We start from the raw sequence: 27648 nt of genomic DNA on the forward strand, positions 1-27648 counted from the left end.
AGGAAGAGGAAAAAGTAAGCAAAAAGAAGCTTCTATTTTGATGGTTGTGGGCTCTGTCTGTCACTACCAAGAATGAGCCTGAGGTAGTCACTTAATGTTGTCTTGGGTCTTTTCTGAGCTTGGTCCCTGGTCTACTTTCATCAAGGCCTGGCTCCCAAAGGAAGAAAAAAATACATTAAGGGGCTGAATAAAAGGTATTAGCACGCGGGGGCGTTGGTGGCGCACGCCTTTAATCCCAGCACTCGGGAGGCAGAGGCAGGCGAATCTCTGTGAGTTCGAGGCCGGGCTGGACGGATAGCCTCCAAAACAATACAGAGAAACCCTGTCTCGTAAAAACAAACAAACAAAAAAATAATTATGAAATCTCAGTCTATAGTTTAGGCTTCTTCCTTCCTTCCTTCCTTCCTTTTTTTCCGAGGCAGGGTTTCTCTGTGGCATTGGAGGCTGCCCTGGAACTAGCTATTGTAGACCAGACTGTTCTCAAACTCATAGAAATCCGCCTGCCTCTGCCTCCCGAGTGCTGGGATTAAAGGCGTGCGCCACCACGGCCGGGCTGAGATTTCATAATTATTAATAAGTCTCTGTGTTGTTATTTGGGAGCTGGTGGCTGATGGAACAAAAAAAAAAATCTGCCTACAGTAGTCCCATCAGACAGATTTTGCCAGCATAATTGTTGTTGACATAGGTAACAGATTTCTGATGCCTCTACTCTGCTATATTCCTAGAACATGGGGGTCCCTGCAAGTGTCACGGTTAGAAGGGGAATAATTCATGTGAGGTAAGACAGAAACTCATTCAGCATGACTTAATTATCTGGTGCTGGTTCAAACTCTTGGAGTCTAACATTAGGCCAGTTTATTTTAGACATGTTTAAGTCCAATTATCCCAGTCCCATGTGCTTGATAAGGCTTAAGTCATGACTATGTTGAAACTCTTTTGCAAAGTACATGTGACCTCCACCATGAAGTTAGGTTCTATAGCTTAAGGGCCTAGGATCTGGTATGGTCTCTGATAAAATAGCATAGAGGTCAGCAGGCTATAACATCCTTGTGACATATCCCCTAAGGGTGGGTTCTCTTGACTGAGAAACAAGGCTAAAGATAAAGGTCTGGGGAGGGAAAGTCTGGAATGACCATTCCAGGGCCTTTGGGTGAGGTCTGGTCCTACAGATAGATAGCAAAGGTCACCAGGTTATTAACAGCATCCATTCCCAGCCTTCTGGGTGGAAGAACCAGTATTCATTTCCTCCATTGAGAAGACAGCAATAAGTAATTAACATCCCCGGGCTCCCCAGTGCTGGTGTGTGAGCACTATGCATTCTACACCAGAATTCTCTTGTCGGATACTACCTACCTCTTCTGTTCCCAAGTCTCCCATCAACCCTACAGAGAATCTCACCACTCCAAAATAAAGATATGCTATTGAATCATTTTCCTCAAGTTAATTTTGTCCCGGAAAATACATTCTGCTACCACTTATAAAGATAATTTTCTGCACCTTTCTACATTCCTAAGACTTCATATTTATCTAGTCACAGACCATTGTCAATCCCACTGTCGCTAGGCTTATTAAAGGTCTATTGTGATTTGAATTCAAGATGTCCCCCAAGGTCTTGTGTGTTCAGAGTCTGGTTGGAGATGGCGGGCTTTTGGGAAATGACTGGGTCCCGAAAACATCCATGATGGATTAATTGTATTGGGAGGCAGGGCTAGGAGCACCAAGTCATTAGAACCATGTCCTGGAAGATATATCTTTTTTTTCCCAGTTTGTCTGATGATGATGTTTTCCATGTCATCCAAGCATATCACTGAAATTTGATAAGCAAGAAGACTAGAGAGATGTTCTCATAATGCTGGGGAAGAAAATGGAATTCTGACTTAGTATTAAAAACTTTTTTTTGGTTTTTCGAGGCAGGGTTTCTCTGTATTGTTTTGGAGGCTGTCCTGGAACTCACTCTGTATGCCAGGCTGGCCTCGAACTCACAAAGATCCACTTGCCTCTGCCTCCCGAGTGCTAGGATTAAAGGTGTGCACCACCACTGCCCTGCAGTATAAAAAAAATTTAAGCAAATTTTTATCACTATGCCTTTGATCAAAAAAAATATGGAACGTTTCACCAATTTGCGTGTCATCCTTGGGCAGGGGTCCTGTTAATCTTCTCTGTATCATTCCAATTTAAGTATATGTTCTTCTGAAGTGAGTGTGATGTGCGTTTTTAATCTCAACACTCTGGAGGTAGAGGCTGGTGGATCTTTGAATTCAAGGTCAGTTTGGTTTAAAGAGTGAGTTCCAGGACAGCCAGAGCTACGGAGACACTGTCCCAGAAAAAAGAAAGAAAGGGGGAGGAGGGAGGAAAGAGAGCCAGCTCCACAAAGTTGTCCTCTGACCTCTACATGTGCACCATGGTGTGCTTGACCTGCAAACACAAATGCAAACACATCACACACACGTATACACACATGTACACATGTTCCTATACACATGTGCATGCACACGTACATGCACTCAGTGAAGACAAGTATTTTAAAGAAAGGCAGTTAAATAACTTCATTTTGACTGCATAAAAATATACATAAATGAAATCACCTAACCACTTAGTAAACTATGAGAGCATCAAACAAAAAATGTAGCAACAATTCATTCTCTCTAAGTCCTCCAAAGGTTACTCCATATTCCAGTGACCTTGGACCTTTTGGCTCTGTTTCCTTTTTTCCATCTTCCGGAGACTGGCTTGGAGCAGCATTAGCAGGAAATAACAAGCTACAGATTGTTTATTTCACACCTCATGGTACCCCCAATGAGAACGACAGCTTGTAATAACTAAACAAATTAAATTACTGGAAGGTCAGCTTATGATGAGGCCACACTAGCTAGATAATTAACAGATACGGGTCGTCTGCCTGTCTGCCAAGAATACACTTAATAATGAGATAAGTAACACTTATTAGCATCTACTATGTCTTATGGTTTCAAATAGATGCTCTCCTTTAACCCTTACAGCCAGGCCACAAGGTGAGTCTAAATAAACATCTTCATTTTGTAGTTTGGAACATTAGGTGGCAGGAAGATAATAATTGTCTCTCCCCTGTCCCTGCAATTAAGCAGCTGGAAAGTCAGGCAGAGTGGTACTCATCTATAACTCCAGCATGTGGGGCAAGAGGAAGAAAGATCGTGAATGAAGGCCAGCCTGAGCTACATAGCCAAGACAGAGATTGGGGTCTGGCAAGATGGCTCAGCGCATGAAGGCTCCTGCTACCAAGCTTGATAAGCTGTGCTCAAGCCCGGAACCACATGACAGATGGAGGAACCACCTCCTCCAAGTTGTTCTCTGACCTCCACGTGCACACCAGGTCACACATCTGCCCGCCAACCAAGGAATAAATGAATGTGATTTAAAAATTGCTCAATGATCAAGGTCTGCCTTGATGATGAGACAACTCAAAGTAAATAAATAATAACTAAGAAGTGACAAAACCTTATATAAACTCAGTATTTTTCTGACTGAAAAGCCTGTATGTCTTTTTTTTTCTTTTTGGTAAAATGTTATTTGTGTGTAGTGCTAGGAAGGGTCTTGTGAATGCTAGGCAGATATTCTACCATTGAGCAACACTCCCATCCTTTGTATGCTGTGAATACTGTGACATTTTGTCAAATGGGGATGCTGTTAATTTTAATAGACGCATTCACAGTTAGTATTTCATCTGAAATTAGGAAACAGGGCAACTTCCTTGGTGATACCATGTCTCCACTGAGCACACACAAACCAAGTTGCATTTGACTTACTTACAAATTTGTAATTCTAGTTTTAAGAAATTTAAATTCTTTCAAGAAAATATTTCAAATGTTTTTCAAGTAGTAATCTTATTTGTATTTGAGATGAGCCTTACATATGTCCTGAAGTATTTACTGAATCTTGGCAGGGGTTTATTTCGCCCAATAGATAAAACAAAATATACACAAATGTTTTTGGAAGGTTGTTTATTTATTTAATTTATTTATTTATTGTTTTTCTAGACAGGGTTTCTCTTACAGAGATCCGCCTGCCTCTGCCTCCCGAGTGCTGAAAAATTCCTTTCTTTTTTTTTTTTTTTTTTTTTTGGTTTTTCGAGACAGGGTTTCTTTGTGGCTTTGGAGGCTGTTCTGGAACTTGCTTGGTAGTCCAGGCTGGTCTCGAACTCACAGAGATTCGCCTGCCTCTGCCTCCCGAGTGCTGGGATTAAAGGCGTGCGCCACCAACGCCTGGCTGAAAAATTCCTTTCTTATAGTTATTGTCATAACATATGTTTATTGGCGTGGGGAATCAGGATTCACTAGACTCAGTATAGAATGAAGTGGAGTTTATTTGGGGAAAAGGAACTTACACAGGAAGCAAGTGACTGTCGCATCACTCCAACTCCAAGGACGCAGACCTTGCTAACTTGATGCTCTCTGTGACCTGAAGGGGCTCCGAGCCCCAATCCTATTCCTTTTAACCAGTCATATCTGCACCTGTGACCACACCCCAAAAGTGTGGTCAGTGCTACAGGTGTGGGGGTGGGGAGGGGTGTGAATATATCACTACAATTCCCCTTTTAGTCTAAAGAAGATTTAGGCTTGATGCAAAACTATACACAATGATAGCAAAGATCAAGTATGCTCTAGGAGAAGGAGAGGTAAAAAACATACACAATTTAAGACCTACTGCCAGTGAAGCAACATAGAGCAATTGGCATGAATTACATGTCCAGTTCTAGGGTAAAGGCATAATAGAGACTTCTATGAAGTTGTCCTAAGCTGGAAAGTTTAAATCTCGTAGCTTATATTTCGATCTAAGAAGAGAGGACAACAGCTGTGACAGACTAATCTTCAACCTCATCAAAGACCTGAGAAAGAAGGTAACATTACTACGGTAGGCAGGAAGTGCAAACGAGTGAATTCCAAAGGTGCAGTGAACACATAAACAGCAGGCTACCTGGACAGTCACCCAAAGTCTCACAGCAGCATAGGGGCAACCAGCTTTGGCTAAGGCACAGAGTAACTGACTGACCAACACAGAAGCAGGGAGGTTCAAACACTGATTTGGCAGGGTTCAGCAGTCTCTAAGTATATCTCCTACAAGCACAGTAGGACAGCAAGTCCAAAGTCAGCGGTCGAGGTAGGGGCAGTTCGGGAACTGACTCCAGAAGGAGTGTCATCGGGGCCCAACATATTCTTGGGAAATACTCCACACTGTCAGGAGCAATGGTGTCTCATGTGAACAGAGTACTAATACTAAAACATTTAAATGCCATAATCTGCAGGTCTTTCGTGTATTTGAAGATCAAATATCTATGTCTGACTAATCTCATAGATATAAGAAACATGGGTAACTATAATTTGCTTTTTTTTTTTTTTTTTTTTTTTGGTTTTTCAAGACAGGATTTCTCTGTATTGTTTTGGAGGCTATCCTGGAACTAGCTCTGTAGACCAGGCTGGCCTCGAACTCACAGAGATCCACCTGTCTCTGCCTCCCGAGTGCTGGGATTAAAGGCGTGCGCCACCTATTGAGTATTTTTTGCATCGATGTTTATGAGGGAAAATTGGTCTATAGCTCTCTTTCTTTCCTTCTTTTTTTTTTTTTTTTTTTTTTTTTTTGGTTTTTCGAGACAGGGTTTCTCTGTGGCTTTGGAGGCTGTCCTGGAACTCCCTTGGTAGTCCAGGCTGGTCTCGAACTTACAGAGATCCGCCTGCCTCTGCCTCCCGAGTGCTGGGATTAAAGGCATGCGCCACCAATGCCCGGCTTATAGCTCTCTTTCTTAGTTGTGTCTTTGTGTGGCTTAGGTACCAAGGTAATTGTAGCCTTGTAAAAAGAGTTTGGCAGTGAGCCTCCTGCTTCTATTATGTGGAATACTTTGAGGAGTATTGGAATTAGCTCTTCTTTGAATTTCTGGTAGAATTCTGCACTGAAGCCATCTGGGCCTGGACTTTTTTTGGTTGGGAGACTTTTGATGACTGCTTCTATTTCATTAAGGGTTATAAGTCTGTTTAGATTGTTTATCTGTTCTTGATTTAGTTTTGGCAAGTGATATCTATCCAGGAAATTGTCCATTTCCTTTAAATTTTCTAATTTTGTGGAGTACAGATTTTCGAAGTATGCCCTGATGATTCTCTGGATTTCCTCAGTATCTGTTGTTATGTTCCCATTTTCATTTCTGATTTTGTTAATTAGCATGCTCGAACCAACTCTTTGTTTCATTGATTCTTCGCAATGTTTTCCTGGTTTCTACTTGATTGATTTCATTCCTCAATTTGATTATTTCCTGGCATCTGCTTCTCCTGGGTGAGTTTACTTCTTTTTGTTCTAGAGCATTCAGCTGTGCTATCAATTCTCTAGTGTGACTGTTCTCCAGTTTCTTCATGTGGGCACTTAGTGCTATGAACTTTCCTCTCAGCACTGCTTTCAGAGTGTCCCATAAGTTTAGGTATGTTGTGTCTTCATTCTCATTGAATTCCAGGAAGTCTTTAATTTCTTTTTTTATTTCTTCCTTTACCCAGGGATGATACAATTGTACATTGTTCAGTTTCCATGAGTTTGTAGGGTTTCTGCGATTTGTGTTATTGTTGAATTCTAATTTTAATGCATGGTGGTCTGATAAGATACAGGGGGTTATTCCAATTTTTTTGTATCTGTGGAGATTTGCTATGTTTCCTATTATGTGGTCAATTTTAGAGAAGGTTCCATGTGGCGCTGAGAAGAAGGTATATCCTTTGTGTTTGAGTGGAATGTTCTATAGATGTCTGTTAAACCCAGTTGGGTCATAACTTCTATTAGTTCTTTTGTTTCTTTGTTAAGTTTCTGTCTGGAGGTCCTGTCTAGCGGTAAAAGCAGAGTGTTGAAATCTCCTACAACTAGCGTGTGAGATTTTATGTGTGATTTGCACTTTAGTGGGTGCCTTTGTATATGAGGCATAGATGTTCAAAATTAAGACTTCATCTTGATGGAGTTTTCCTTTGATGAATATGAAATGTCCTTATTCATCTCTTTTGACTGATTTTAATTTGAAGTCTAGTTTGTTAGACATTAGGATGGCTACACCCGCTTGTTTCTTGGGTCTGTTTGATTGGAAAATCTTTTCCGAACCCTTTACTCTGAGGTAACATCTGTCTTTGACATCGAGACGTGTTTCATGTATGCAGCAGAGGGATGGATTCTGTCTTCATATTCATTCTGCTAGTCTGTGTCTTTTTATAGGCAAGGTGAGACCGTTAACATTGAGGGCTATTAATGACCATTGATTGATGATTCTTGCTTGTGCTTGATTTATTGGTAGTGGAGTTATTGTGTGTAGGTTCTCCTCCCTTTTTTTCTTTTGGTGTTTGGTAAAGTGGGATTATAGAGAGATCAGGGATAACAGGAACATACCTGAACATAATAAAAGCAATATACAGTAAACCAACAACTAACATCAAACTAAATGGAGAGAAACTTAATGCAATTCCTCTAAAATCAGGAACAAGACAAGGTTGTCCACTCTCTCCATATCTCTTCAATATTGTACATGAAGTTCTAGCTAGAGCAATAAGACAACAAAAGGAGATCAAGGGGATACAAATAGGAAAAGAAGAAGTCAAACTTTCACTATTTGCAGATGATATGATAGTTTACATAAGTGACCCAAAAAACTCCACAAGGGAACTCCTAGAGCTGACAAACACCTTCAACAAAGTGGCAGGATACAAGGTACACTCAAAAAAATCAGTGGCCCTATTATATACAGATTATAAAGTAGCTGAGAAAGAAATCAGAGAAGCTGGGCGTTGGTGGCGCATGCCTTTAATCCCAGCACTCGGGAGGCAGAGGCAGGCGGATCTCTGTGAGTTCGAGGCCAGCCTGGTCTACAGAGCGAGTTCCAGGACAGTCTCCAAAACAACACAGAGAAACCCTGTCTCAAAAAAACCAAAAAAAAAATCAGAGAAACATCACCCTTTATAATAACCATAAACAGCATCAAATATCTGGGGATAATGTTAACCAAAGAAGTGAAAGACCTGTATATCAAGAACTTTGAGTCTCTAAAGAAAGAAATCAAAGAGGATACCAGAAAATGGAAAGATCTCCCATGCTCTTGGATTAGCAGGATCAACATAATAAAAATGTCAATCTTGCCAAAAACAGTCTACAGATCAATGCAATTCCTATCAAAATTCTGGCATAATTCTTCACAGACCTTGAAAGAACAATAATCAACTTTATATGGAATAACAAAAGACCCAGGATAGCCAAAACAACCCTATACAATAAAGGAACTTCAGGAGGCATCACCATCCCTGACTTCAAGCTCTATTATAGAGCTATAGTCCTGAAAACAGCTTGGTATTGGCACAAAAATAGGCAGGTAGACCAATGGAACTGAATTGAAAACACTGGTTTTAATCCACACTCCTATGAACACTCCATTTTTGACAAAGAAGCTAAAATTATACTATGGAAAAAAGAAAGCATCTTCAACAAATGGTGCTGGCATAACTGGGTATTGGCATGCAGAAGACTGCAGATAGATCCATGAATATTGCCTTGCACAAAACTTAAGTCCTCAACATAAATCCAACCACACTTAAACTCTTAGAAGAGAAAGTGGGAGATACTCTTCAACGAGTTGGTAGAGGAGACCACTTCCTGAACATAACACCAGCAGCACAGACACTGAGATGGACAATTAACAAATGGGGCCTCCTGAAACTAAGAAGCTTCTGTAAGGCAAACGGCACAGTCAACAAGACAAAAAGGCAGCCCACAAAATGGGAAAAAAAAATTCACTAACCCCACATGTGACAGAGGGCTGATCTCCAAAATTTACAAAGAACTCAAGAAGCAAGTCTCCAAAACACCAAAGGATCCAATTAAAAAGTGGGCTACAGAACTAAATAGAGAATTCTCAATAGGGGAGTCTAAAATGGCTGAGAGACGCTTGAGAAAGTGCTCAACATCCTTAGCCATTAAGGAAATGCAAATCAAAACAACTCTGAGATACCATCTTACTCCTGTCAGAATGGCTAAAATCAAAAACACCGAAGACAATTTATGATGGAGAGGATGTGGAGAGAGGGGAACACTCCTCCACTGTTGGTGGGAGTGCCAACTCGTACACCTACTTTGGAAATCAGAATGGAGATTCCTCAGGAAAATGAGAATCAATCTACCACAAGACCCAGCAATTCCACTCTTAGGCATATATCCAAAAGAAGCAAATTCATACAACAAGGACATCTGCTCCACTATGTTCATAGCAGCATTATTTGTAATAGCCAGAACCTGGAAGCAACCTAGATGCCCCTCAACTGAAGAGTGGATAGAGAAAATGTGGTACATTTACACAATGGAGTACTACTCAGCAGAAAAAAACAATGGAATCTTGAAATTCGCAGGCAAATGGATGGCACTAGAAGAAACCATCCTGAGTGAGGTAACCCAGTCACAAAAAGACAAACATGGTATGTACTCACTCATATATGGATTTTAGACATGGATCAGGATAGTACCAGTCTGCATTCCACTGACAGAGAGTCTGGGAAATAGAAAAGAACCTAAGAGAGATATGCATGGTACCCCAGAGAAGAGGAATGAGGCAAGATCTTCTGAACAGATTGGGAACACGCCGAGGGGTGGGGAGGAGTGGGAGGTGGGAAGAAGAGAGGGGGAGAAGAGGAAGAGAGAGTAGGTCATGGGGGAGAAGGAAGATTGATTGGGGGGTAGAATGGTGGAGAACAGGATGAGAAATACCATAAAAGAGGGAATCATAGGTTAGAAGACAGATCTGGCACCAGTGAGACCTCAAGTGATCTAAAGGGATGACACCAACTGGCAAGCTAAGCAATAGTGGAGAGACTACCTTAAATGCCCATTCCTGATAATGAACTTGACGTCTACCCTATATGCCATCCTAGAACCTTCATCCAGTGACTGATGGAAGCAGAGGCAAACACCCACAGTTAAACACTGAACTGAACCCATGGAGCCCAGTGACAAAGAGAGAGGAGCGATGAGCAAATTGGCAAATAATGGGCTGGCAAAAGCAGCAGAGACAGCTGATCTGAACAAGGGGGGAGCTCTTGGACTCCAGACTGACAGCTGGGAGGTCAGCATGGGACTGATCCAGACCCCCTGAGTGTGAGAGTAAGTGAGGAGGCCTGGGCAACCTATGGGGTTGTTTATCAGTGTTTATCCCTGGCATACAAACAGACTTCGTGTGTCCATAACACAAAGATGGATGCTCTCTAAGCCTGGACTCTTAGGGGAGTGCCTGGACCCTGCCCTGAGTGAAATGACAGACTCTGGATATCCCCTATGTGGAAGGAAGTGGGGATAGGGTGGGAGGCTGGGGGGATGGGGGCGTGCGGGAGGAGGGGAGGGAGGGGGAACTGGGATTGACATGTGAAGCAAGCTATTTAAAATTAAAGTAATAAAAAAAGCTAAAAAAAAAAGAATTCAAGGTCATAAACACCTCTCTCTCTCTCAAAGTTTATTTATTGCATATGCAATGTTCTGTCTGCATGTATCCCTACAGGCCAGAAGAGGGCACCAGATCTCATTATGGATGGTTGTGAGCCATCATGTGGTTGCTGGAAATTGAACTCAGGACCTCTGGAAGACCAGCCAGTGTTCTTAACCATTGAGCCATCTCTCATATCCCACATGTCTCTCTTGTATGTGGATGTCAACTTCAATTTTTAGGTTCATGTGTTTATGTTACAAAGCCAGGAAGCTAGAAGGGAGCCATTAGAGAGGGTGTGTGGTAAAGAGGCCTTACGGCAATGGTAGAATCAAAGTTCAATGAGACCAAGGAGAGAGGGAATACTGAGGTTGTAGAGGTTAAATGGTGATAAGGCCAAGGATTTGCCCAAACTAAGAGTGTATGAAAATGAGACACAGTACCTGCCTGGAACATCACCCAGGGGGAGAGGCAAGATGAATATTCTTCAAGCATGACACTTACAGGAGGGATGAATGTGACTTCGTAGTAAAGTGCTTGCCCAGAATGTACAAGTCCCTGGACTAAAACTTTAGCACCAAAAAGAAAGAAATGTGCTATAGCTTATAAAAACTATTTGACTTTAACTTCTATGACACCAACATAAAAATAGCAATTCAAAGCATCTGATAGCCACCTTCTGCTCTGTTGGATTCCCACTAGTATACGTTCTTTTGAATTCCCTCGAGAATACCCTTGACCAGGGAAACTACCACCCTAGGCTGAGGAAGGTGGATTATGTGTTTGAGACCTGTCTGCTATTACCTTGAGCTTGTGCTGGGAAAAGCTGAAACACATTTCCCATTGAATGTGTCTTCCCTTGAGGTTAGAGAGCTCATGCAAGCTCCTGGCCAGCCACACTGTTCTAAGCGTCCTCACTTTGAAGAGAGGAGGCTGGTAATTCTTTTATTTTGGTCTAGTGCTGTTTCTATACCTTCCTTTCACTTTCAAAGAGATTTGTATTGGTTGTTTTGTTTGGGGGAGGTTATTATAACCACTAGACCACAGACCCTGCTCGATTTCTATTCTAGTATGTGGGTGAGTTTAGTTTAGTACCTGCCGCTCCAGTCTACACACACATTTGCTTGGTAATGACAGATGACATTGTCTTTACATAGGAATATGTGGCTGAAAGCACAGTGTTTTGGTGAAACAGCATGTAGAAAGAGTACTGTCTGCATGATGGGGGTGGGGTCACGAGAGGAAGAATGATGTATTTCTTCTTTAGCTTATCATAATTAGAGATATTTGTGTGAAAATAGAGCCTCTGTTGCTTAAGTGTTGCTCAGCTCCTGCTGATAGGTTCTCACTCACAGGCAGCGTCCTTTGTGATATAATAGTTAGTTGCTGTGGAGATGATTATCCTGTCATAGAGAAGAGAGACTTATGAATTTAAATGAAGAATGAGCAGCAGGAGCAGAGGAAGCCAAGCACTCCATCCAATTTAATTTTCTCTTGCCTTTTTAATATATGTTACATCATAAAGTTGGATGTATCAGCTTAAATAATAGTTTCAGGGCTAATGGTGAATAATGGCAAAAGAAATTTTAAAAGAAAAGGCCAACCAGAATATTTCCATCCCATGTAGAGGCAAGAATCAGTTTGAATCATAAAAGCATGCGGCATTAATAAGCATTCACTATTGAGCTACACCCCAATGTTTAAATAAACAAGCTATTTAGATATTTCTATGATTGTTGAACTTTTGATGCATTGTTGAAGTGATTCAGGCCTTTGCCATCAAGTAGGACACAAAGGTTAGTACAGACAATGAGATGAAGTCTTGGGCAGGCCAGTTGCCACACTCTGAACTTTAGTTTCACTTAATTCTAAAGTTGAGATAAAATCATAGGGTGTTTTTCAAGACTACCCAACTGGTATGGGTGGGCCATGATTGTAGCTCTTTATAGGTACACTGATGTAATAGATAAATTATGAAATCCCAGTGAAACTATATTTCTTACTTTCATAGATTCCAATGTAGGTCAAACAGGGGTTTCCTTCCCTTTGGGAATAAAGGCTTCCAATCCAAAATTTTGATAGTAGGGGGAGAGATGAGATAAGAGAAGCACACCAGTCTTCTAACTTTCTGGACTCCAAACAGGCACACTTGGCTTCTATTTAGAGACCACTGACCAGAGCTATCTGCACACAGTCCCAAGGAAGACTCTGAAATGAAGTGGGAATTATGAAGTTGTTGGTGGGTAGTGAGAGTCTTGTTACATTCTCAATTACTTTTTGTGAGACTTAGATGAGATAGTGTATCCCAAGGCTTTCCAATGTTACTGATGAGTCAGCTGGGATAACAAAGGCTGGCCCAGGGTCAAGAATTGGTATGACTTGGTTGAGACTATTTTCCTTTTCATTGAAAACCAGTAATGAAGCAGAAGGAAGGGTACACTTAAAGCTAATTAGGGAATCAAGATAGTGTATGTTGGATGCAGGATAGCAGTGCACATAACTATTGGATTTCTTATTGAAGCATGTCTCAGATTCAGCAGCCTTCCCTCCAAAAATCAAAGACATAAAATGTCCTTCAAAACTTTTGATGGGTTTTACAGTGCAAAAGTCAAGCCTCTGGTCTTGTGTCTAATAAGGTCTTATTATATAATATAATAATGACATGTCTTCAATATCTCTTTTTTGCTTGTTTGTTTTTGTTTTCCGAGACAGGGTTTCTCTGTATTGTTTTGGAGGCTGTCCTTAACTTGCTCTATAGACCAGGCTGACCTTGAACTCACAGAGATCTGCCTGCCTCTGCCTCCCGAGTGCTGGGCTTAAAGGCATGAGCCACCAGCACTTGACTTGTCTTCAATCTCTTATTTCATCACAACTTTCTCATTATCCATCACAGACCACTTGCAACTCCCCAAAGAGTCCATGGAGTTGTTTTTTTTGTTTGTTTGTTTTTTTTTTTTTTTTGGTTTTTCGAGACAGGGTTTCTCTGTGGCTTTGGAGGCTGTCCTGGAACTAGCTCTTGTAGACCAGGCTGGCCTCGAACTCACAGAGATCCGCCTGCCTCTGCCTCCCAAGTGCTGGGATTAAAGGCGTGTGCCACCAACGCCCGGCGAGTCCATGGAGTTTAACGCTGCTCATTGACCCATTTGGCTCCCATCTGGAATATTCCAGTCTCTGCTTGGGGGGAGTGGGCATGGAGGGGAGAGAAAGGGAACTGGACTGACATGGGAAGAAGCTTGTTTCTAATTTAAATATATAATACAGAAGTGTTTAAAAATAAATAAATAGCTGGGTGTTAGTGGCGCACGCACGCCTTTAATCCCAGTACTTGGGAGGCAGAGGCAGGCGGATCTCTGTGAGTCTGAGGCCAGCCTGGTCTACAGAGCGAGTACCAGGACAGCCTCCAAAACAATACAAAGAAACCCTGTCTCAAAAAACAAAACAACAACAACAAAAACAAAAAAAAACCCCACAACAAATAAATAAATAAATACAAAAATACAAACAAATAGGAATTCCAGAAACCAATTTCCTTAAATTCAGTAAACTAATCTTTGACAAGAAATCAAAATCACCCAGCACTCAGGAAGCAGAGGCAGGTGGATCTCTGTGAGTTAGAGGCCAGCTTGGTCTACAGAGCAAGTACCAGCCTCCAAAACAATACAGAGAAACGCTGTCTCAGAAAAAAAAAAAAAAAGAAATCAAAATCAATACAATGGAACAAAGATAGATTTAAAATAGTATTTTTGCTTGTTCTTTCTTTGTTTTTTACTTTTTTATTAATCTTTAAAAGAAAGGGGGAGCACATTTCACTTAGCCCATGCTAGCCTCAAACATTGTGGAAGAGAGCTGGCCTTGAACTTATGATCCTCTTGATGCTACTGAGATTAAAAGCATATGCCACCATGCCTGGTTTATACTTTGTTTTATGAGATAGAGTCTCACAAAGAAGCTATGACTTTGTAACTCACTACATAGCCCAGGGCTGAGATTAGAGGAATGAACTAACAATGGATGACTTAAAGATAGTCTTTTCAATATGTGGAATTAAGAAAACTGGACAGTCACATGCAAAAATAAACAAATAAAGGCACTAATCTTTCTTTTTCTTTCAATTTTTTATATTTAAATTAGAAACAAGCTTGTTTTACAAGTCAATCCCAGTTCCCTCTCCCTCCCCTCCTCCCCTGTTCCCCATTAACCCTGTATCCCATCCCCTTTCTGCTCCCCAGGGAGGGTGAAGCCTTCCATAGGGGATCTTCAAAATCTGTCATATCATTTAGAGCAGGGCCTAGGCCCTTCCCTGTGTGTCTAGGCTGAGAGAGTATCCCTCTATGTGGAGTGGGCTCCCAAAGTCCATTTGTATAAAAGGGATAAATACTGATCCACTGCCAGAGGCCCCTAACTGACACCCATGATCAGGGAGTCTGGATGGGTCCTATGCTGGTTTCCCAGCTATCTGTCTGGGGTCCCCCTTGTTCAGGTCAATTGTTTCTGTGGGTTTCTCCAGCCTGGTCTTGACCCCTTTGCTTATCACTCCTCCATCTCTGCAACTGGATTCCAGAGTTCAGCTCAGTGTTTAGCTGTGGGATCTCTGCGTCTGCTTCCATCAGCTGCTGGATGAAGGCTCTAGGATGGAATATAAGGAAGACATCAATCTCATTATAGGGGAAGGGCATTTAAGGTAGCCTCTCCACTATTGCTTAGATTCTTAGTTAGGGTCATCCTTGTAGATCTCTGGACATTTTCCTAATGCCAGATTTCTCTTTAAACCTATAATGGCTCCCTCTATTAAGGTATCTCTTTTCTTGCTCTCCTCTATCCTTCCCTGACTCAACCTTCTTGCTCCTTCATGTCTTCTTCTCCCCTTCTCTTTCTCCTAACTCCCTCTCCTCTCCCCCCATGCTCCCATTTTTTTCAGGAGATCTTGTCCCTTTCCCCTTCTCCGGGGAACCATGTATGTCTCTCTTAGGGTCCTCCTTGTTTCCTAGTAAAGGCACTCACTAATCTTATAAAAAGAACTGCACATGCACACAAACAAACAAAAAATCAAAACATGAGTGTGTCCATGTAAATCTTAGTGTAAAACCAACCATGATGATCCTGGAGGATAAATAAAAACCCAAATGGCCTTGTGTGTGAGAATGACATTTTAAATACAGCATACAGGTGATGAGCTTCACTAAATTCAAAACTTATCTCTGAAGAGATGGCTCAGTGGTTAAGAGCATGACTGCTCTTGTAGAGGACCTGGGTTCAATTCCCAACATCTACATGGCAGCTCAAAACCATGTGTAACTTCAGTAACAAGGGATCTGAAACCCACTTCTGGCCTCGTCAAACACACACACACACACACACACACACACACACACACACACACGCACACACGCACGCACGCACGCACGCACGCACGCACACACACACACATGACATACATGCAGGCAAAATGCTCATTCTGCTATAAAATAATTGAAATAATAATCTTAAAAAGGTGGTGTAAAGGGCCGGGCGTTGGTGGCACATGCCTTTTATCCCAGCACTCTGGAGGCAGAGGCAGGCAGATCTCTGTGAGTTCGAGGCCAGCCCGGTCTACAAAGCGAGTTCCAGGACAGCCTCCAAAACAATACAGAGAAACCCTGTCTCCAAAAACAAAAACACAAAAAAAAACAAAACAAAACAAAAAGGTGGATGAGAAGAGAGAAGATAAGCTACAGACTGAAAAATATGGCATCATTTGCAAAATATATGTCTGCGAAATGTATAAAAATCTTTAATAATTCAGTGAGAAGAAAATAAACAGCCCACTTAAAAATGGATAGAACATCGGAACAGCACCCCTTTTCAAAGAAAATATCCTAAATATTATGTGTCACTTACAAATTAAAACAAAAATGAGATATGATTGCACATTTTAGAATGACCAAAATCCCAAATACCAACACCTTTTGTACAAAATGTTGGTTGAACACACAGAAACAGGAATTCTCATTCAAGCAAAATAATAAAGCCACTACAGAAGACAGGCGACAGGCTCTTACAACACTTGATATGCTCTCACCATATAATGCAGAAGCTGTATTTACATTGTACATATACACAAGTGAAATTAAAATGAGCATTCATACAAAAAACTGTTCAAAAATATCTAGAACAGCTTTATTCACAATTACCAAAACTTACTATTGTTTTGTTTCATGGCAGGGTCTCTTTGTGTAGCCCTGGCATCCTGGAACTTGCTATGTAGACCCCTAGCCTTGAAACTCACAAAGATCCTGCTGCCTCTGCCTCCCAGAGTGCTAGGATTAAAGATGTGTGCCACTGGCAATTACCAAAACAAATAGAAAACCAAAAACCTCAAACGATAAGAGGATAAATAAACCACGGCACATCCAGATAACAGAATGTTCAACATGAAAGTAAGTGAGCCGTCAAGCCACCACAAAAAGATGTAGAGGCTGGCAAGATAGCTCATCAGGCAAATTTTTCTGAGCATTTATAATTAATATTAAGTTTCTGTGTGGTTATTTGGGAAGAGGCTGGTGGAACAGAAAAGTCTGCCTATTGGGAGGAGTCAGAATTCTCAGAATCCTGTGGTCCAGCTAGCCTGCCTCATCTAGCAGAGAATGAGCTTGCCTCAAGCAAGATGGAGGATGAGGACCAACATCCAAAGCTGTCCTCTGACCTACTGTGTCTGAGTCACAAGCACTCCCCATACTCACTCGTGTGTGCACACAGGATGGGGATTTTTAAAAGACACAATCTGTGGAAAAAGCCATTCTGGAAGCTACATATCATATGGTTCTGGAAAAGACAGAATTATGGAGACAGGGAAAGAACCTGACTTTCAGACATCCAAGAGGAAGGTGAGGTTAATAAACAGCACAAAGGACTTTTAGGCCATGAAACTGCTTGGATATCAGGAAGGACCGGTGACTGTTAACCCTGAGTGTCCACTTGATGGATCCGGAATTCACTAAGAGTGTAATAACCCACGTTGAGGGGACATCTGTAGGTCCAGTTGACCTGTTTGGTTCGTACCTGAGAAGGGGAATACGGTTTAAGGAAAGAAACAGGCTGGGGACAGGGACGGAGTCAGGAGGGCACCCAGTGAGCACTAGAATCAACCCCAAGTTTATTGCTCAAAGCTCTTATATACCCCAATCAAAATGGGGGAAGGCAAAAGTTCCTTACCAAGATACAAAGGACAAGCAAGTGTAATTGCCTTTTCAATACCCAAAACATATGGTAACCACACCCTAAACCAAATATCCTGTTGTCAAGGTGAGACATCCATTAGCACACTTTAGACCAGATATCCTGTTGTTAAGGCAAGACACACAGTAGCCATACCTTAGCCCAAACATACTGTGAATTTAACCTTGGAGGAACAATAATGGACTCAAACTCTCTGACCTTAAGTCAAGATGAAAGGGCCCCAACATATAAGAGACAAGCTTTTGAGTAGGTGTGTGAGCGCATTCCCAGGAAGGATTAGCAGGGGGAAAAGAGAAGATCCCATAGAATGGTTGACACTTTCTGGAGAGTGGCAAGCAGTACTTACATATACGAAGAAAGCCCAGGAAAGGGCCAAGTGGTGTGCTTGCCCGCCCGGTTCTGCCTCTTGGTGGTAAATTCTGTTCTTCTTGTGGCTCTGCTGCCATGAACCACTAACACCTGGCTCCAGCATCTGCCTTCTGTGATGGACAGAAGACCAAAATCTCTCCCAGCATCCTCCAGACCTCCAGTTCCAGACTGGAGCTCCTGAGGCATCTGGCTTCCCAAACTGTGTAGCTACAGGATTCTCAGCTTCTCCAGTGTGCAGGTGGCCTTTGTTGGATTATTCTATAAGCTACTGTAGTAAATGTCCTTTTATGATATTTATACATCTATCGTTCTATTATGCATCTATATCTATACAACTATATAACATTCTCTCGTTCTGTTCCTCTAGAGAACCCTGCCTTTGTACTTCTGTCAAAGCTCAAATAGTCTACCACATGAAGACTGAAGCTGAATAAGCTCTAGTTTTTTGGGAATTTTTTTGGTTTTTTTCTTTGTTTTGTTTGTTTGTTTGTTTGTTTGTTTTCGAGACAGGGTTTCTCTGTGGCTTTGGAGACTGTCCTGGAACTAGCTCTTGTAGACCAAGCTGGTCTCGAACTCACAGAGATCCGCCAGCCTCTGCCTCCCAAGTGCTGGTGTTAAAGGCGTGCGCCACCACCACCCGGCCATAAGCTCTAGTTTTGGTTGCTGATAGCAGCATTGATTAGCTGCTTCAGGTGTGTCACTCTGGTGTGTGATGTGGAAAGTAGTAAAGACTGCGCAGTTATGAGGTGGAGCCCATATTGGAAATCAGCGTCTTCTGCTTGTTCTGCTATGAGCTTAAAATTGTTCTAAAAAAAGTAATGAATGTGAGGGCTGGAGAGACGGCTCAGTGGTTAAGAGCATTGACTGCTCTTCCAGACGTCCTGAGTTCAATTCCCAGCAACCACATGGTGGCTCACAACCATTTGTAATGGCATCTGGTGCCCTCTTCTGGTGTGCAGGGATAGATGCAGGGTTCTTTTTTTTTTTTTTTTTCAAGACAGGGTTTCTCTGTATTATTTTGGAGGCTGTCCTGGAACTCGATCTATAGACCAGGCTGGCCTCGAACTCACAGAGATCCACTTGCCTCTGCCTCCCGAGTGCTGGGATTAAAGGCGTGTGCCACCAAAGCCCGGCATAAATAAATAAATCTTAAAAAAAAAAAGACTGCTTAAAAATCATGACATAAGGGGCTGAAGAGATGGCCCAGCAGTTTAGAGCACTGGGTTCTTGCTCTTCCAGAGGACCCAGGTTCAATCCCCAGCACCCACATGGCAGCTCACAACTGTCTGTAGCTCCAGTTCCGGGGATCTGACACCAACACATAGACATACATGCAAGCAAAACACCAATTCAGATAAAATAAGATAAATTAATTATAAAAACCATCAAGGCATAACTAGGCAAGGTGGTACACACCTTTAATTCCAGCACTCAGTAGGCAAGCTTAGCCTAGTTTACAAAGGAAGTTCCAGGCCAGCCAGAGCTACATAGTAAGACTGACTCAAAGAAAAAAAAAAAGACAAAGCTCAGAGAAAATAGTCTAAAGAATTTGTATTAAGCCAGGAGGTGGTGGCACATGCCTTTAATCCCAGCACTCCGGAAGCAGAGACAGGATGATCTCCGTGAGCTAGTTCCAGGACAGGACAGCCTCCAAAGCCACAGAGAAACCCTGTCTTGAAAAAAAAAGGATTTGTATTAAAATATATAAAATATAAAAGACTCATAAATCAAATGAAAAATATAAAGACGAGACTAGAGAGATGAGTCAGCAGTTAAGAGTATGCACTACCGTGGCAAAGAAACTGATTCAATTCTTAGAACCCACATTGGGTGGCTCACATTACCTGTAACTCCAGCCTCAGGGGAACATAGTGATTCTGGCCTCTGAAAGTCACCAGCACTCATGTACACAAAACAACACAGAAACACACACATTATTAAAAATAATAAAATAAATATGAAGATATGTTGGGTGTAGTGGTGCACATCTTTAATCCCAGCACTCTGGAGGTAGAGGCCAGCCTGGTCTACAGAGTTCCAAGACCATCAGGGTACAGAGAAAACCTGTCTCGAAAAACAAATGAGAGAGAGAGAGAGAGAGAGAGAGAGAGAGAGAGAGAGAGAGAGAGAGAGAGAGAGAGAAGGAGAAGGAGGAGAAGACAAAGAAGGAGGAGGAGGAGGAGGAGGAGGAGGAGAAGAAGAAGAAGAAGAAGAAGAAGAAGAAGAAGAAGAAGAAGAAGAAGAAGAAGAAGAAGAAGAAGAAGAAGAAGAAGGAGAAGGAGAAGGAGAAGGAGAAGAAGAAATCTGAAAATAGGTAGAAAAAAACTTGAACAGGCGCCGGGTGGTGGCGCACGCCTTTAATCCCAGGACTCGGGAGGCAGAGGCAGGCGGATCTCTGTGAGTTCGAGGCTGGGCTGGACCGATAGCCTCCGAAACAATACAGAGAAACCCTGTCTTGTAAAAACCAAAAAAAAAAAAAAAAAAAAAAAAAAACTTGAACAGGCATCTTTTGTTTTGTTTTCCAAGACAGGGTTTCATTATGTAGTCCTGGCTGTCCTGGAACTTGCTTTGTAGACCAGGCTGGCCTCGAACTCACAGTCCCAGCTGCCTCTGCTAGTTCTGAGTGCCTGGACTAAAGGCATGTACCACCATCGCCCAGCTTGCACAGACATTTTTAAGGCTTCACTTAGGTTTAGTATTTTTTAATTTTTCATACAATATATTTTATTCTTACTCTTTCCTCTCTCCCAAGTTCTCCCAGATTCTCCCTGCCTCTTTCCCCACCCAAATTCATGTTCTTTCTCAAAACAAAACAGACAAAACAAAAAAATAAAAGGCATCAAACCATAGCAAACACACACACACACACACACACACACACACACCATGAAGACTGTTCTGTGTTGGTCAACTTCTCCTGAGCATGGCTTGCTCTGGAATGTAGTTGCTACACCCAACGCCACTCTGTTGAAGAAAACTGATTTTTCCCTCTCCCAGCAGGTATCAATTCCACCACCCCTGGCTCTTACAGTCTCTCTCCCTCCTCTTCCACACAGATCCCCGAGCCTGTTAGGGGAGGGGTTTAATATAGACATTCCATTCCGGGCTGAGTGTGCCAAGGTCTCTCACTGTCTGCACATTTTGAAAAGACGGTTTGGAAAAGAAGATAGACATATCCAATAAGTATATGAAAAGTTGTCCAACTTTCTTACTCATCTGGAAGATGTTAATTAAAAACACAGTGAAATTCCCCTTTACACCCACTAAAATGGTTAAAACTGAAAATACTAACAACAGATGTTTACGAGGGTGTGGTGCAAGTGGAATTCTTGCAAGTTGTTGGCATTGTCTAAAATTATGCAACTGCATTATAAACCCATCTAATGGCTAGCAGTTTCCTGTCTAACCATTTATCTGGGCTAGCAAGATGGCTCAGTGGGTAAAAGCACTTGCCGCCAAGCCTTAGGATCCAAGTTTGCTCTACCACGGCACACTGTGACTATACTCACACATAACACAGTATATATACAATAATAGCAAGTGAGAGTTTTTAAAAAATTAAAACTTAAGTATTTACCCAAAGAAATAAAGATACATATTCACAAAAAGACTTCAGAAGGGATGTCAATGACAACTTTATTTCTGATCATCAAAAACTAGCAACATTAAACGGAACTCTAGTTACTAACCAGTGGGCTGCCCTATTGTAGTATATTCAAAAAAATCTATTACTTCCTAAAATAAATGAAAAAATAAATATTAAAAGCTATAGGCATCAACAGTATTATGAATTAAAAGTAAGTGATATATTTATACAAATGAATATTGTGCAATAAAAATGTAACTAGATGCTAGTGCAATACCATGAATCTCTAAACCAATGGTTCTCAAATGTTTTAATGTTGAGGCCCTTTAATACAGTTCCTCATGTTGTGGTGACCCCCCAACAATAAATTATTTCATTGATGCTTTATAAGTGTAATCTTACTACCATCATGAATCACAATGCAAATATCTGGTATACAGAATATCCGATATTCGGTCCCTGTGAAAAGATTGTTCCATCCCCCTCCCCAAGGTTGAGAATCTATGCTCTAAACTTAGTTGTTACCAAAAAGTAGACTAAGAATAAATATTGTACAGTCTGTTTCTGTGACTTTCCATAGTATTTATCCTGTGGTGACTGCAATCAGAGTTCCTCTAAAGACAGGGAAGAGAAGAGGGGAGGGTGTGCGGGAGGTGTTAGACATTCGCCACTATGACAGACACTAAAGAGAAGTGATTTAAAGGTTTACTCTGACTACTGATTTTTTACATGGTTGTTTGTCAGTGTTGACTGTGGGTTTGTGACAAGGAAGAGCATCCCGGCAGAGAGGTGGGTGCTGTGGGCACAGCTGCTTACCTCAAGGCAGACTGGAAGTAAGTCAAAGAGCTACAAAGGGTCCAAAGACAAGGTATGTCTTCCAAGCCACACCCCCAGTGAACTACTCCCTCCATTTAGGCCCCACCTTCCAGTAATGCCATCAATCTAGGGGTTAATCTATTGGTTAGACGTTCAAAATCCAATCACTTCCCCCAAAGCCTTTAACATATGAGCATTTGGGGAAATGTTTCCAGCTCAAAGTATAACATTCCATTCCTGGAGCAACGAAGGTCATGGACATTTTAGAATGCAAAAACTTACCTTCAATCTGTGTAGAAGCCTCTGTGATCTTTTAACTCTTGTATTCTGTATCCTGCAAAACCAGCCTGGACACCAAAGCCTTCCTCCAGCTTGAACAGTACCAGGGTTCCATTGGACCACGACTGCAGCGTCTGAGTACAATTACCCAGGCTGCCCTGAACGAACAGTTGGTTCCAAAGGTTTTCTCAGGGGAAGGCCTTTGAAAGGCTTTTGTCCTTGACTCTGTGCAGGACCTGCTCTGCTGATTTCCTAGGTTGTCCTCAAACCACTTTCCCATTGTGTTGATGCTAAATAGTTAACGGTACTAATCTCTTTACCAACCACACAATCCTTGTTAACAGCTTTCAGCTCACTTCATTTCCAGCCAAACCGAATGCTTCTTCTCCTCTGTCCTTTGCTTTTAAAGCTCCTAATTTGTATTTTATTTTGATTTTTTTATTATTCAAAAAAGACTATGATTCTTCGCAAGTGACACAAGATCAGTGTCCAGGGATCGGATCTCAGTCCCCACAACCTCTGCAAAACCGTCCATGTGAAGGGCTCCTGCTCTCCCCACCCAGATTCTCATTCGACACCTGAACATGAAACACTCACTTCTGAAAAATAGGAGGAATGTGTGTGCTCAGTGGCAGCCTGCTGTCCCAGTGTCCCCTTCCCCATGACGAAAGAGTGAGTTCATCTCAGTGCCACCAGAACCAGCCGGCTGCCAGGGAGGGACAGGTGATGGCTGTTCTACTTGTAAAATGGGAGTTACCGGCTGTCTGGAGAGGAAGCAGACCGTCCGGTGCTGGCACCGGCTTTATGTTCTGGGACATAATTCGAACTGGTCACATCTCTCAGAAGAAAGTAAAAGAGTAAAAGAATAGGGCTGACGGGCAGGGAGTGGAGAGGGACCAGTGATAAGAAAATGGCCTAGCCAGAAAAAGCAAGCCCACTATGGAGTGCAGCCTGCATCTCCCCAGAAGAAAGATGCCTCACTAAGTAGGGTGCTGGGGAGAGAAAGCCCACAGCCAGCACCTCGCTGGCATTTAAATACGAAGAGAACAACATCCCACTTTCATTCAAACGCCAGGGAGCTTGTTCAGCCTGTCTGGCCCAAGCGAGGTTCACCTTTCTGGCTCGGCTTCCACTCCTGGGTTTTCACTATTACCAGACCTTAGATTTCTCTGTGTACTTCTAAACCGGTAATAACTAACAAGGGGTCTTACCAGAGACCCTTGTCTAAAACCTAAGAAAATAAGACATTAGTTTTTTTTTTTTTCTTTTAGAGACACGGTCTTGTTGGGTAGCCCAGGCTGGCCTGGAACTGGAGCTACCCTCCCTGCCTTACTCTCCAAAGTGCTGGGACTATAGGCATGCACCACCGAGCCCAGCTAAAACAAGGCATTTAAATTTTCAAACAAAGATGGTGATGTCTAAAACTAGGGAGAGTAAGACACTGTGACAATACTTTTCTTGTCATCCCAACTCAGCTATCTGGGATCAGCAGCACTAGGTCCCGAGAGCTGGTGGCTGTCACGATTCAGGGAGGGTGGCAGGGGGGAGCAGAGTCTCAAAGCTCCTGCTGGAAGTTAACATCTACTGCACGAAGGTGTCTTCCTTCTGCCAGGCACCGGTGCACAGGCATTGGCCCCATTTAAAGAAGTGACGGTGAATGTGGCTGTGGAGAGCGCTCTGGTCGCCCAGCTCACAGCAAGCAGCATCGCTCCTTGAAGCTCTTCTTGCTCTTGCTGCTCTTTCTGCCGTTCCTGTCCTTTTTTTCCGACATCTTCTTTGTTCGGATTTCTCTCATCAGATCAAAGAACACCTTGTCCACATTGGCACGGGTTTTGGCTGATGTCTCCACATCCTGCACACCCCACTTCTTCGCTTTGCCCCGGCCTCATCCAAAGGCACCTGCCTCCGCTCCTCCGGTCAGACTTGTTGCCCACGACCAACAATGGGATTTTATCTTCCTCGGCCTTGACTCAGAGGATCTGTTCCCTGAACTCGGCTGTGGCAGTGAAGGTCTCGTGCTCAGTGATGGAGAACACAAGCAGAAAGCCCTCTCTCCACTTCGGAAGTAGTTGTCCCGGACGGCCGCGTAGTCCTCCTGGCCGGCTGTGTCCAGAATGTCTATCTGGACCTCTTCTCCATCGAGGACCACCTTCTTTCTGGAACTGTCGGCTTTGGTGGGTTCATAGTTTTCTACAAACTCTTCATACATGAACTGAAGCATCACGGCTGACTTGCCAACCCCTCCACTGCCAACCATGATGACCTTGTGAAGGGCCAGGGAGCCCAGGCTCTTGCCCTTGTTGGCAGCCATCCTGCTGGTCTGAGGTGATGACACACGGACAGATGGCCCAGATGGGGAGCTGGGGACCAGTCCCACCGCCGCTCTGGCTGTGTGCACAACGAGACTCACTGTGCCCGGCCCCGTCCTGGGGCCGGACCTCGGCTGTCCCCAGTTGATTTGTCATTGAACAGTCGTGAGCTCGCGTCCCCCCCCCCCCCAATTTTTATTTTAAATCTCCTAAAAACAGCCAGCAGTAACTGTCACCACCTAAATGCTAGATCTAGTTCATGTCTTTCAAATTCTACCTCCTGGAAAGTCTCAGCGCAGGGACAAAGCATGCTAGCATTTGCTACAATGTAACAAGAATGTTTTAGTCAAAGTCCTAGACTCTCATGAATACACTTTTCTCTAAGTGTTCCTATCTGTATTCCCAACAGAACTGCCCACGAAACTCTACAAACATCATTTTAGGGCTTCTCTAGTTCATTCCTCCAAACTTCTCCAAATCAATTACAAAAGCCTCTAGACCACATGTTCGGGACTTAAGGCACTGTTTTACTTCTTGTGTACCAATTTTCATGTTATACAAGCATTTCATTGCTCACACAATGCTTGGGAAAGTAATTTTAGAGAAGAGAACTGTATCTTCTTCCCTACCCCTTTTTCTCCTGGCTGCCCACCTCTTCATTATAATTCTTTATCACAGCAAGAAACCATGCACTGAAACCTCTCAAACTATGATCCAAAACTAAATCGACCCTCCTGTACTGGCTAGTTTTATATCAGTTTGACCCAAGCTAAGACACCTCCCTACATTATTCTCTCAGTTTTTTTGACTCAGCAATGAAAAGTCCACCACAGGAGCTCTCTGGGCATAACACATGTATAAACTGCACTTCGATTATATTCACCCTTGTCATCCTTTCTTTTTTTTTTAATATTTTATGTATTTATTGTGTATACAGCCTTCTGCCTGCAGGCCAGCAGAGGGCACCAGATCTCATTCAGGGTGGTTGTGAGCCACCATGTGGTTGCTGGGAATTGAACTCAGGACCTCTGGAGGAACAGTTAGTGCTCTTAACCACTGAGCCACCTCTCCAGCCCCTTGTCATCCTTTCTTAACCCCTTCATTTTCTCAGAATCTCCCCACTCTCCAAGGAGATCGCCTGGTTTTCTGTTTGTTTGTTGTTTTGTTTTTGTTTTTTAAATCTAGATTTCTTATATGATAGAAAATGTATTTGCCTTTCTGAATCTAGCTTACTTTGCTGAATATACTGATCTCCAGTTTTTTGTTTTGTTTTTGAGACAGGGTTCTCTGTGGCTTTGGAGGCTGTCCTGGAACTCACTGTGTAGATCATGCTGGCCTCGAACTCACAGGGAATCGCCTGCCTCTGCCTCCTGAGTGCTGGGATTAAAGCATGCGCCACCATTGCCCAGTGATGATCTCCAGTTTTATGCATCTCCCTGAAGAGACATAATTTCACTATTTATGGCTGAATAATATTTCATTGTATAAATATGCCACATTTTCCTTTCTTTCCTTTCCCTTTTTTTTTTTCTGAGACAGTGTTTTTCTGTGGCTTTGGAGGCTGTCTTGGAACTAGCTCTTGTAGACCAGGCTGGTCTCAAACTCACAGAGATCCACAAATTTCTGCCTCCTGAGTGCTGGGATTAAAGGCGTGTGCCCCACCGCCCTGCTTTTTTCCCCCATCTTCAAAGCAGGGTTTCTCTGTGCAACAGCCTTGGCTATGCTGGAACTCACTTTGTATACCAGACAGCCCTTGAACTTACAGAGATCCACCTGCACTACACCCAGCAGCAGAAGGAATCTTAATTGAGAAAATGCTCCCATAGGATTGGCCTGTCGGCAAGACTATAGGGTGTTGTCTTTATTAGTGATTGGTGTGGAAGGCCCAGTCCACTGTGAGCAGTGCCATCCCCTAGGCAGATGACCCTGGGGTTTATGGAAAGCAGGCTGAGCAAACCAGGAGGAACAAATCAGTAGGCACTCCTCCATGGCTTTACTTAGTTCCCACCTTCAGGTTCATGCCTGACTTCCCTGGATGACGATCTACAAGCATGAAGTGAAATAAACCCTTTCCTCCCATGTTGCCTTTGGTCACAGTGTTTTATCACAGCAATAGAAACTCTTTCTAAAATGATTGCTATTATTCTGGTTTTGTATATTTATTTTGAGGCAGAATCTCACTCTGTAGCCAAGCTAGCCTAGAGCTATACAACCAGATGACCTCAAATTCATGGAAACTTATGCCTTAGCCACCTAAGCATTGCTATTACAGGCATGAACTATCAAGCCTACTTTTAAAACATACTGTATTAATACCTTATTCATTTCCCCACTGATGGGCACCCAGGCTGATGAAGTAACTTGATTATCATGACCAGCATTGTAGGAAACAATGGCGTATAGATATTTCTATTGTATGCTAACTATTCCTTTGAGTATGACATAGCAGGAGCCTATGATAACTCTATTGCTTTTGGAGAAATTACCAACAGCATATAAGTGTTCCTTCTCCCCCAAATCCTTGCTAACATATGCTGTTTGTTTTCATAATGATTGCCATTCTGACTAGAATTAAATGAAATCTCAATGTAGTTTTTTAATTGATTAATTAATAGTGTTGGGCTTTG

The 27648-nt window shown here is 42.5% G+C and overlaps 1 non-coding gene and 1 pseudogene across 1 annotated transcript; both read right to left on the reverse strand.

Moving 5' to 3' along the window:
• Positions 1-2096: 2096 nt before the first annotated feature.
• On the reverse strand, positions 2097-2201 carry LOC121137293. The gene has a single exon (XR_005874555.1). It is a non-coding gene; the product is annotated as a U6 spliceosomal RNA (small nuclear RNA).
• A 22201-nt stretch (positions 2202-24402) lies between these two features.
• LOC101825736 lies at positions 24403-25079 on the reverse strand (annotated as a pseudogene).
• Positions 25080-27648: the final 2569 nt, after the last annotated feature.

The sequence above is a fragment of the Mesocricetus auratus genome, unplaced genomic scaffold (assembly GCF_017639785.1).
Source record: "Mesocricetus auratus isolate SY011 unplaced genomic scaffold, BCM_Maur_2.0 Super-Scaffold_100676, whole genome shotgun sequence".
Classification (NCBI taxonomy): Eukaryota; Metazoa; Chordata; class Mammalia; order Rodentia; family Cricetidae; genus Mesocricetus; species Mesocricetus auratus.